The sequence below is a fragment of the Mirounga leonina genome, unplaced genomic scaffold (assembly GCF_011800145.1).
Source record: "Mirounga leonina isolate KUSES-001 unplaced genomic scaffold, KU_Mleo_1.0 Mir_129, whole genome shotgun sequence".
NCBI classification, from domain to species: domain Eukaryota; kingdom Metazoa; phylum Chordata; class Mammalia; order Carnivora; family Phocidae; genus Mirounga; species Mirounga leonina.
The window spans coordinates 66,467,519-66,479,681 of NW_023270323.1; the positions used below are offsets into that span (position 1 = coordinate 66,467,519).

Consider the following 12,163-nt stretch of genomic DNA (forward strand, 5'->3'; position numbering starts at 1 on the left):
GATTATGACTATAGTACTTACTGTACCAGAGCTGACAGCATACCTAGAGCCACTGTAACATACTCAATTTGTTATTCTTCGTGGTCCTTGTGACTTGAACAGTGCCTGATAGATTACTTTATGTTTGCATTCCCTCATTTGTTAAAAAAAAATACAAATGAGGACTCTATATAATAGGTGATGCTTTAGGCATTGTGGATAAAACTGAATGAAATAAAGTACTTCTATCACTTCCATGATTAAAGTGTGCAAGCACAGTATTAAACACATACATATATTAGATGATTTAATTTTCTCAAACACTCTGAAAATTATGTAGCATCCTTACTTTTCATGTAAGGACACTGAAGCTCAGAGAATCTGAAAAGCAGTGAGTGATGTGATTCCTCACTTTGTCCATTTTTTCCCTCACCTAGTATGGGCCAGGACTGGAGCTCTGTGGATGCTGTAGTGGCCATGAAAGACACATGTTCCAATTATTTGTTGTTGCTGAACAACTCCAGGACATAATGATATAAAACTATCATTTTACCTTTGTCCTCAGTTTTGTGAGAAAGGAATTCAGATGATTCATCTCCAGTCCACATAGTGACAGTTATGCCTAGAAGGTCCAATCCAAATGGCTTTTTCACTCATAGCTGTCTTAGTTCACCTTGATGCCTCTCTCCTCCTCTCTTGCTTCCCTTCTCTTCTCTTCTCCCCCTCCACCCCTCCCTCCTTTTTTTTATTATTATGTTATGTTAATCACCATACATTACATCATTAGTTTTTGATGTAGTGTTCCATGATTCATTGTTTGCATATAACACCCAGTGCTCCATTCAGTACGTGCCCTCTTTAATACCCATCACCAGGCTAACCCATCCCCCCACCACCCTCCCCTCTAGAACCTTCAGTTTGTTTCTCAGGCCCCCTCCCTCCTCTTTCAGTCTCTCTCCTCCTCCCTCTTTCTTTCCCTCATCTGCTCTCTCTATTTCTCTCCCTCTCTCCCTTTCTCTTCCTTTGATGTATCTCAAACTCCAGGCCTCACATTACTGCTTGGACATTCTCATAACCTGATAGTTTCTGGATAATAGTACATAAAATTGACTTCTTTTTGTTTTGCATATCTCAGCTTCAATGTCAAGACCTCAGAGAGGTCTTTCTTAACAACTGATGTAGGATAAGTCAGTCACTATCAATTCTTTCACTTGGTATAAATTCTCTGCAGAGAATTTATCAACATCTTACATATTTATTCATTCATTTATTTTCCATAATTTCCTCTGGTTTATTCATTATTTATTCAGTATTTATCTATTGAGAACCTACAAAATATCAACTACTATTATAAAAGTTTAGAAAACAGCAGGAGGAAAAACAAAGAAGTACTAAAACCCTTTATGGCATGGTGTATCCCTACTAGAATGTGTGCTTCACAAGGACAGAAATCCAGTCTATCTTATTCATAATTGTATATCCAGAGCCTAGAAACATGCCTTCCATGGGATAGATGCCCAATAAACATTTTTGATTGACCAAATGAACAAAACCATTGGGTCTACTATGAAAAGGAACAGGAGGAATCTTAGGGTGGTATGAGAAACACAACAGGGAAACTCATTATTATTTAAAGATCATAGGAGACCTCCTTGCAGAAGTGATATTGAGGCTCAGAATTGCAGGATGAGTTGGAGTAGTGACAACAGCAACATTAGTGGAAACAGGTTTTTCACCAGAGTGATCTGCCTCCTAGTGATAGAACTGAGATTCAGGGGAAAGGGGGAAATAATGAGAAGGACTATGCAATTTTCTCTTTTTTGGGGGGGACAGGTTAAAGTGAAGATATATATTCATTTTCATATTAAAATCATTATAACTTTATTTTTAACCCCTAGCTATTGAAACCATACCTTATAATTACCTAGTAAGAAGGTCTTCACAATAACCACAGTGCATTGACTTATTTTTTTTTAAGATTTTATTTATTTATTTGACACAGAGAAAGAGCACAAGCAGGGCAAGTGGAAAGCAGAGGGAGAGAGAGAAGCAGGCTCCCCACTGAGCAAGGAGCCCAGTGCAGGGCTCAATCCCAGGATCCTGGGATCATGACCTGAGCTGAAGGTAGACGCTTAACTGACTGAGCCACCCAGGCACCCAGTGCACTGACTTTTCAATAAAGACTTTTTAAGTTGATGTTCCCAAATGCTCAACCTGTTTTTGAATTAACTTAAATATTTTCAAGCCACAACTAGTAATCTTCTTTTAATTATAGATTCAAGATGTACTGGAATTTTAATGAAGATCTCCAACAACTCTTTAATATTACCTAGAGGATGTATGTTTCAAATACCCCTTTACCTCCAAGCTTCCTTTCTCAATTACTATCTATCTACAGGCTCCCTATCTGATTCTCATTAGTCCTGCATGGTCTTCCTGATTCTAAGACTCCAATTTCCTCTCTCTCTTTGGGATATCTTCTGTTTTAAAGTTATGACAACCACTCTGACTCTGCTTTTTCAGGATGAGAAAGAAAAACACTATTTCAAGATCTATCCACATTTGGTTTTGCCTTATATAACATCTCACTACAATAGCTTTTAGTTTCAGAAATAAGTTCATCTATAAATTATGAAACCACCAGGAAATATAAAACTTCATAAATTTGATAAGTTCTCAAACACTTGGATATGTTCATGAGAATGTTAATATTTAATAGCACAGCAAACAAATCAGAAGTTAAAACCAGAAGTTTAAACAAAATAAAACTATATGCTGTTATATGTAATCTCCTCAGATTTCTGGTCCTGGTCCTTCTTTAGGTGGAGTCACAAGCCCATTCTCCTGATGTTTCACTTCCTAACAAGGGTCTTATATTAAGATAGTGCTAGACTCTCACTGCCCCTATATTCTCATGGAGGATGGTAACCTGGTGAGTTAAGGAGAAGAAGTTAGGTGGGCAGAGCTCAACCCACTATCAGTTCAGTTTTAGAGTCCAGTCTCCAGAAAGCTTGTATTCTGGTCCATTTTTGTCCCCTGTGGTAAGTTTATTGGTAAAAGTTCCTCCTTGATGAGAGTTCAGGTCTTTTGTTACCACACAATGAGCCATGCTCTCCAACAGCTCCATCAATTATGTGAATGATATTTTTGTCTCCATATGACAAAATCCTTTATATATATCTTAACTTGTTCAGAAGTTGGATGAGCAATAGGAATATAATTTATTCAGACCCTTCAAATATCAACACTGTAGGACTAATGTAGGAAGCCTATTGGGCATATGGTACTAAAGTTCCACAGAACTGGGGTCCTTGTTCTTGTTTTGCCATTAAAAGATTGTGTGCTCTTGGTTAAATCATTTAAACTCCATGAATCTCTGTTTTTCAGTCTTGAAACTGAGGAGAATGAGCTGAGTTCATGTTTTTCAAACCCTAAGTTATGAACAATCCCAAAAGGAAAAGTGAAGGGGGGCCAAGTGGAGAAGTAATTTTGGAGTTCCCATATCTGCTTTAACAAGGGCAGCCCTACATCTAGCAAATATTGAGCTTCCCAATAGGACTTTACAACTAAATATTTGAAAACCATTCCACTAGATGATTTCTATTACTTCTTCCATTTCTGACACAGTGTGGCTCCATGTAAAATTCACAGTCAATGACTTAGTATAACGGGAATTATGCACGCTTGGGAGCAAAAACAGACCTAAATTTGGATTTTGACTCTAACATACACAATGACATTGGACAAGATGTACAACAAAATTGTTGAATACATGGATAGTTAGTTAGATAGAGATATGATGTTTTTGTTTACATTAAATGGAGTGGCATGTGGGCAATCCCTGAAATCAAGGAGAGTATTCAACAATTGGTAACTCATTCCTATTCTCCCCCTTTCCATTTTTCAAAGGGAAAGCCTGTTCAATGATAACATCAAATATTTATATAGTATTTTAACCATTTTTACACATGCATTGTCTCATTTGATTCACATGGTTCTCCAGTAAGTCTACATTAGTTTCCTCCTTTCTAACGTGAGGAAACCAGCTTAGTGGTCTGCTCAAGGTCATTTAGCTAATAAATGGCAGGCTTGGGGTTTGAACCTAGGCTCTCCAATGCTGAATCTATGCTAGTTCTCCTGGACTAATAAGGCAGCTCTGAATGAGTCATACATATTCAGTTTCATCTATCATCATCATTTTTTCTAGTTCAACTCATCCATGTGACTCCTGTAAAATGAAATTGGCAATTGTTTACGGCACCAGCAGTGGGTTGTTATGTCAGCTCATCTACTGAGGCAGCCATTGTGAAATAATGTGTGCGGTGACCCCTCAGTGTGAAGTCTAGCACCTATGTCATACTTGTCATTGTTCAGCAGTAATATCTGCCCTGCTACTCCTTAAGTACACTTTCCAGGTACTCACATCAAGGTGTTTGCTCTCAAAGCAATTCAACTTATACGTTTAGAAAAATTGCAGACTGGTAAGCATGGTTTTCTATGTGTAAGCACAATACTTCAATTTTTACTCCAGGTGAAATAGTATTGAAAGTAAAAACATTCCAAAGGAGAGTTTTGGATAGACAAGCTGTTATCATTGCTTCAAGGATGCTGTGTTGGTAATTACTGTTGATTTTGTTATAATCAACCAAATTCCATAGAACATATAACCCAATTCTGCCATTTTCTGTCATTTCTACCTGTGTAACAGAACTGTTTTCCAGGTGAAAAACCAAAAAAGCAATGGGGCCCTGCCTTCTGTGATAATATTTTTATTGCAAGTCTACTAGGAATATAGTTCTTACAGGTTCTTTGAACTTGCCCCCAGTTCCAACTAATTTCCCTCACCCTTCTTACTCTTTCTATTCTTTCTCAAACCACTCAGAAAAAACAACTAACAAACAGATAAGCAACAATAAAAATGCAGTGAACAACAGCAACACATATCCACAAGGATAGCTGGAAAATGAATGAGCGTGATATATGACTTGTGGTTTTCACTGATGCCTTTCTTCTTTGCATATCCCACATTTGGTCCTAAGTCTAGTCCTGTCATCTTAACCTTAAAAAGATACCCAGAATTTGATCATGTTCTACCACCTCCTATTCACTGACCATACCCACTCTCATGGATTATTCTGATGGCCTCCTGACATTTCTAGATTTTCTGTCAACAAAGTCTCATTACAATACAATAAATTAGGTGATTTTTCTTATAACAGAACCCAGATATCATCCTTCTTTTGCTCTGAACCCTGCAATCTGCCTATCTCCCTCAGTCTATAAGCCAAAATCTTTACAATGCCCTATGAAGCCTTATAAATTCTGGCCCCTTTTTACTCTTCTTGTTACTCTCCCCCTGTTCCTTCTGTTCTAAGCACACTGATCTCCTTGTTGTTTCAAAAACATACACCTGGTCCCAGACACCTGTCTACGGCCTTTGAACTACAATTGCCTTTACTTGGAACTCCCTTCTCTGAGGTCTCCATGGGGATGTATCCCTCCTCTCCCACAGGTCTTTAATCAAATATTACCATTCCACTGAGACTTTCTCTGACCACTCTAAAATTGTACATGGTGCTCCTTATCCCTCTTTCCTACTTTATTTTTTCTTTCTTTTTTTTAAATTTTATTTTATCATGTTATGTTAATCACCATACATTACATCATTAGTTTTTGATGTAGTGTTCCATGATTCATTGTTTGCCTATAACACCCAGTGCTCCATTCAATACGTGCCCTCTTTAATACCCATCACCAGGCTAACACAAACCCCACCCCCTCCCTTCTAGAATGCTCAGTTTGTTTCTGAGAGTTCATAGTCTCTCATGGTTCTTCTCCCCCTCTGATTCCCCCCTTCATTTTTCCCTTCCTACTATCTTCTTTTTTTTTTTTAACATATAATGTATTATTTGTTTCAGAGGTACGGGTCTATGATTCAACAGTCTTACACAATTCACAGCACTCACCATAGCACATACCCTCCCCAATGTCTATCACCCAGCCACCCCATCCCTCCCACCCACCACCACTCCAGCAACCCTCAGTTTGTTTCCTGAGATTAAGATTCCCCATATCAGTGAGATCATATAATACATGTCTTTCTCTGATTGACTTATTTCGCTCAGCATAATACCCTCTAGTTCCATCCACGTCATTGCAAATGGAAAGATTTTGTTTTGTTTTGTTTTTTGGGTTTTTTTAATGGCTGCCTAATATTTCATTGTATATATATATATACCACTTCTTCTTTATCCATTCATCTGTCGATGGGTATCTTGCTCTTTCCATAGTTTGGCTATTGCGGACATTGCTGTTACAAACATTGGGATGCACGTACCCCTTCTGATCACTACATTTGTATCTTTGTGGTAAATACCCAGTAGTGCAATTGCTGGGTCATAGTGTAGCTCTATTTTCAACTTTTTGAGGAACCTCCATACTGTTTTCCAGAGTGGCTGCACCAGCTTGCATTCCCACCAACAGTGTAGGAGCATTCCCCTTTCTCTGTATCCTTGCCAACATCTGTCATTTCCTGACTTGTTAATTTAAGCCATTCTGACTGGTGTGAGGTGGTATCTCATTGGGGTTTTGATTTGGATTTCCCTGATGCCGAGCAAAGGTGGGCACTTTTTCATGTGTCAGTTGGCCATTTGGATGTCTTCTTTGGAAAAATGTCTGTTCATGTCTTCTGCCCATTTCTTGATTGAATTATTTGTTCTTTGGATGTTGAGTTTGAACCTACATTATTTTTGTTCCGAGCCCTGGCTCTCACCAACATACTACATTATTTTGTTCATTAATCTTGTATAATTTCTGCCTCTCACCTCTAGAAGATAAGCTCCACAGAGACAGGACAGTGCCTTGTATTGTTCAGTGCTTTATCCTTAACACCTAAACCAGTGCCTTGTGCTTGGTAGGTATCAGGCACTTGTTGAATGAGCAACTCTCCCTGCCATTCAATTTGCAGACTGAACCCTGATCAGTGCAAAGAAGCTAGATCTCTGTAATGCATCGTCCTCAGTATCTACAGTTTGATCACATGACCTCTGGCAAAATCAGCTGTTTGACTTTGCACAGGCCAATCAGTTTTACTTACCTTTTTTGTAAAATGTAAAAATTCATATGCAAGTCACCTAGTAACTGTAAAATTTAAATGAGACAATATGTAGGAAAAGAAGTTTTTAAAGTTTGATGTGATGAGCACTGGATGGTATATGCAACTGATGAATTGTTGAACACTACATCTGAAACTAATGATATGCTATATGTTGGCTAATTGAATTTAAATTAAAAAATAAGAAAAAATAAAGTTTGATGTAAATATTTATGTTGTTATCAATGTCTAAAGTTTTATTGCATTAGCTCTTCATGATAATTTTCTTACACAGTGGTATGGATGATCCCCCAAAGCATGGAAAGACTTTTGATTTGGGGTCAGGTTTCTTTCTTTCTTTCTTTCTTTCTTTCTTTCTTTTTTTTGTTAATCTTACTGATTTTAATAAACTTGGGGTTTTTTTTCCTTCCACTACTTCTCCTTTCTACTTCCTGCTGTACTCAGTAACTATTTACTTTTTAGGTTTCAGCCAAAATTTACTTCCTCCACAACGTCATCCCTATCTTCCAAACAGATTAAATTGGATTTATTTTTTATGTGTTTACATAGGACATCAAACTTTATTATTCTCAATTCCATAAAAGCAAAAAATTATTCAGTGTATACCTTCTCTACTGAAAGCGCCATAAGGACATGAACCATATGTTTTTTCCCATTCTATTTTCAGCATGCAGCACAATGTATTACATTTTGGATATTTTTTTGACTGAACAACAATGCATTTTTAGGAAAATTTAAATATCAGTGATATATCTCAAATTTGAATCCTTATAACACAATTCACCTCTCTATGAGGACATTATTTTTTTTTACCTCTTATTAGACTTTTTGTATATGGCTTAACTACTACATTGTTATTATCTATATACCTTCTCAACTTCATTTTATCTCCCATATATTTAGCAGCATCTACTATGATAATATTTTAAGCATATTATGTATTACATGCTATTCTAATTTGTTTAATTTTACATATTTTTGTTTTCATGTTGCATGTAGTAATGCATGTGGTATACCTAACCTGATCTATGTGTAGTTTCTCTAATATTTATCTCCATTTTATAGAAGAGGAATCTAAGCTACAGGAAAGCCAAATATCTTGCCTCAGGCCACACATAAGGAGGAAATGCAGGGTCAAAATTTTAACTCAAATAGTGAATTTACAGAACTTATATTCTACCAGGAGCGTACAGAAATGAGTAAAAAAGTTCCCCAGACACTGAGGAAATAATTATTCCAGTGGCATGCAAATACAATTTAATTGATAATTTTGATATAATTGTTACTGATTAGACTGCACCTGAATATAATAAAAGTCTTGATCCTCAGTAAATTCTAATTTAAAAAAAGTTGTTTTAATAAATAATGCTTTGGTTTTAGTACATAGTTTATCAGAACTATTCACACTCTGTCCACCACACACACACACACACACACACACACAAACTCAAGATATTTGAGTGGGTTTTACACCTTGTTGACTAAAAATCACATATATATGTCTGGGTTCATGATAAAGAAAAATACAGCACCACTGTCACTTTGGAACAGACCTGCATAGTTTGTGAGCTACAGCAAAAAATAAATGTGTTATATTCCACTTTGGGAAGGCACCTCAAGAAGAAAAGTATTGTCTTTTTCTTCAGTTGTAAGGAGATTCAGTATCCATATCAAGTGTTCTGCCAGCTACATCCTGGTTCTTCTATCCTTGCTCCCCATGTCTGACAACAGCAGATGATGAGAATAGGGGTTTATAATGAATCCCTTGGCAAAACAATGACAGGGCTCTTTGCTACTGTCATTATAGCCAGGGTCTAGACTTCCTGGCTATGAAATGGGTTCTTCAATTTGATTGTCCAAAGAATGCCAGCACACATATTCACAGGGAGGTGGAATGGCCAGGTACAGAAAGGATGGCAAAGCTTTATTAATTTTGTTTCTCTCAGAAGAAAAAGGGATGATTCAACAACCTCTCATTGTCTGTGAGGGAAATCAAAATTAACCCAGATAAACTTACAGATGTTTAGAAAAAAATCAGAGTTGTTTTTAGACCAAGATCAAGATTTAAAAGAAAAGGCTCAAAGATGTTTTGTCCCCTACATTCATTCAACATATCTAATGAAGGATAAAGAAGTATTTGATGTGAGCAAGTTACCTATACCCAAATATGGCCTGTCTCCTGGTCTTGCTGTGGTACCACAGGTAAGATTTCTTCAGCAAATGCATAAACAACCCACCAAAGAATTATTAATGAGTTAAGATAATAAAGTAATTGTGTCAAGAATTGTTCCCTCACCAATGATGAAGTGGAATAATTTAGAGCTCACTTCAATGAGAGAATGTCCATACTTCAGAAAAGTAGGAAAGGACCAGAAGGGTCAGAGTCCAGAACTGGCTAGTGGTATTAGTGATGAAGAGGAAGAATAGAAGGTAGATGAGGAGGAAATGGAAGAGAAGCTGGGAAAAGCAAACGTTTGTCAATCTCAATCTGTTGTTAACATTGATGAGACACAGAAGATCAAGGAAGGTCCCATGCTGTTCTTGGAAGAAGAGGAAGAGACCTGAAGCTGATTTCTTCAAGGTGAAGTGGCACAGTGTCTTTTGGGTTGGACCTTAAAGAGCAGAAAGCTTTATGGAAGAAAGCAGCTCACATCCAGTGTCAAGAGAAAAGTGACCGTGGTTGCAGAAGCAAACAATGTAATAAAGAAAAATTCATATATTTACATGTATAAATGATTATACAAAGTTAAAGATTATATGTTACAAAAATGTATTTGTTTATTCAGTTTACATTTAGTTACATTACTTTCATGGGAAACCTACATGTGTAAATGACTTAGTTCACAATAGCTTCTTAACTCCGTGTGTAGTGTCTGCAAAGTATCTCAAGGGAGTTGTTAAATTTCTATAATCAAAAACATAAATGCAGCATGAAGAGTCTGTATTTCATAGTAAATATAGAGCTGGGAAGAACCTTAAAATATAGATGGTCTCTTCTCAGCTGAGAGAATGGAGGCGCAGAAAGGTTAAGTGACCTCACTAGCAACACACAGAGCATTGATTCCCAGAGGAGTGCTAGGACCATGTTACTTCTCCATTAATTCTCCTGTGAATCATTTTATGGCTTGAAGACTCCTTGTGCAATAAAAGTTTATTAGCCATGTGTCAGGAACTTTGCTAGGTGCTGGAGTTACAGCGATTTATGAGATATCGCCCATGCCCTAAAGGACATCACAGTCTAATGGTAAAGGTAGACACAAAACATGCTATGGAAACTAGTAAGTGAAATGCATACAGAAGAGACACATAACCCAGCCTTAAGGGGTCACAGCAGAGATATCGGAGAGAGTGACCTCCAATCTGAGTCTTAAAGGATAAGTAGAATTTTTCCTGGCAGGTTGGGGGATGGGAGTAGGAAAAGCCCTATGCATAGGAAAGGATTAGCTAGGCAGAGTACACATAAGCAAAAGCAGTTGATATACTGGGGAGGGGCTGAGGTGTAGAGAAAATATAAGCAATTCACTGCTGTTGGAGTATGAAAGGTGAAGAGGAGGTTAGCCAGAAGTAAGTCTGCATGAGTAGGTCTAAACCTTAAAATTCCCAATAAGTCATATTTCAAAAATGTGGAGTAATTGGAGAATTTTTGATAGGAGTGTCATGTTGGCTTGTATTTATGGAACCCTGGTGCCAGCATGTTCTAAGGAGTCAAGGAAAGCAGAGAGATTAGCTAGGAACTTGGTGCAATAATTCAGTTTTGAGACTGTGGAGAAATGAATTAAGGCAGAGGAGATGAGAGCAGATATGAGAGCAGAGGAGACAGATATAGATAGATAGAGATATATAGGAGTCATGAAGTGTTGGGGCACCTGGGTGGCTCAGTCAGTTATTAAGCATCCGACTATTGGTTTCAGCTCAGGTCATGATCTCAGGGTCATGAGCTGGATCCCTGTGTCAGGCTCCACAGTCAGTGTGGAGTGCTCACATTCATGCTCTCTCTAAAATAAATAAATAAAATCTTTAAAAAAAAAAAAGTTGTGAAAGGTTTCTTACTCACATAATGAGATTTTCTAGGAGAGCAGGGTTTGATCTTCCAATTAGCACCAAAGGAGAAAGTAGGCTTTCCTCTCAGCTTGCCTAGATGTGGGGGAGAAGGGGACAATCAGGTGTAGAGCTAGAAAGTTGTCCTTAATCAAACATTAAAGATGGAGCCAGCCCCTTGATTTACAAAGGGATTGCCTTGCCTTTAGTGGCCAAGCATTACCTGAATAAGACAAATGTCTAGAAATGGCAGAGTTAAGGCATTTATGTTCTTTAAGCTTAAACTCCTCACACATAGATTCCAGCGACCTGGAGTATTAAAACCGGGAAATCAAGGTGGCAAAGGGCAGTCTAGGACTCAAGAAAGATTACCATTCCAGAGGGGCAGTGGAGCACTCAACCCAGAAACTAAACCCTGAATGTACAAATCCAGCCAAAGGAAGAAACATAAGAAGGTAAGATCCAAATGCCAATGCTGCTGCTGATCAGAAGTTCACAAGTGCTCAGGAATTTGGCTGGACTAAGCCTGCAGGTGAAGGTTATTATCAACTACATCTGGGAGACGTCAGTCACATCACATTTTCAAGAGCTTACAGCCTTGTTAGTAGAGAGGAAAAGAATTCCCATGAAACAATACAGGGCACACACCGTAGAAGACAACCAAGGCCATGATTGAATGAAGCCTCAAATTATCAAAGTTCAAATTTAAAGACATCATGCCAAGCTTATAAACCCACTTCTCCTATCCTTGTGGTTAATCTGAAGAGGAAAGAAGAGAGATTTTTCAGTTCTTAAGGGCAAGCAGCCTGTCTGAGAAGGCTTGAGAAGAGGATAAAGATTCTTGCTGGATTTTGTGACAAGACCACCTGGATACAATTGAAATTCTGCTATTCAAAGAGAGCTGAGATAATCACACAAGTAGAATTTAGTCTTCTATTAAATTCTTTACTTTTTTTCCAGAAGTCACAAACTGATCCATTAAACTCCTGCTTTCATTTAGCAGTTCTCTCTCTAAGCTGATATCCCATAACA

General features: G+C 37.7%; 1 pseudogene; it reads left to right on the forward strand.

The window, feature by feature from the left end:
- Window positions 1–8,596: 8,596 nt before the first annotated feature.
- On the forward strand, window positions 8,597–9,829 carry LOC118010167 (annotated as a pseudogene).
- The last annotated feature ends 2,334 nt before the right edge of the window (window positions 9,830–12,163 follow it).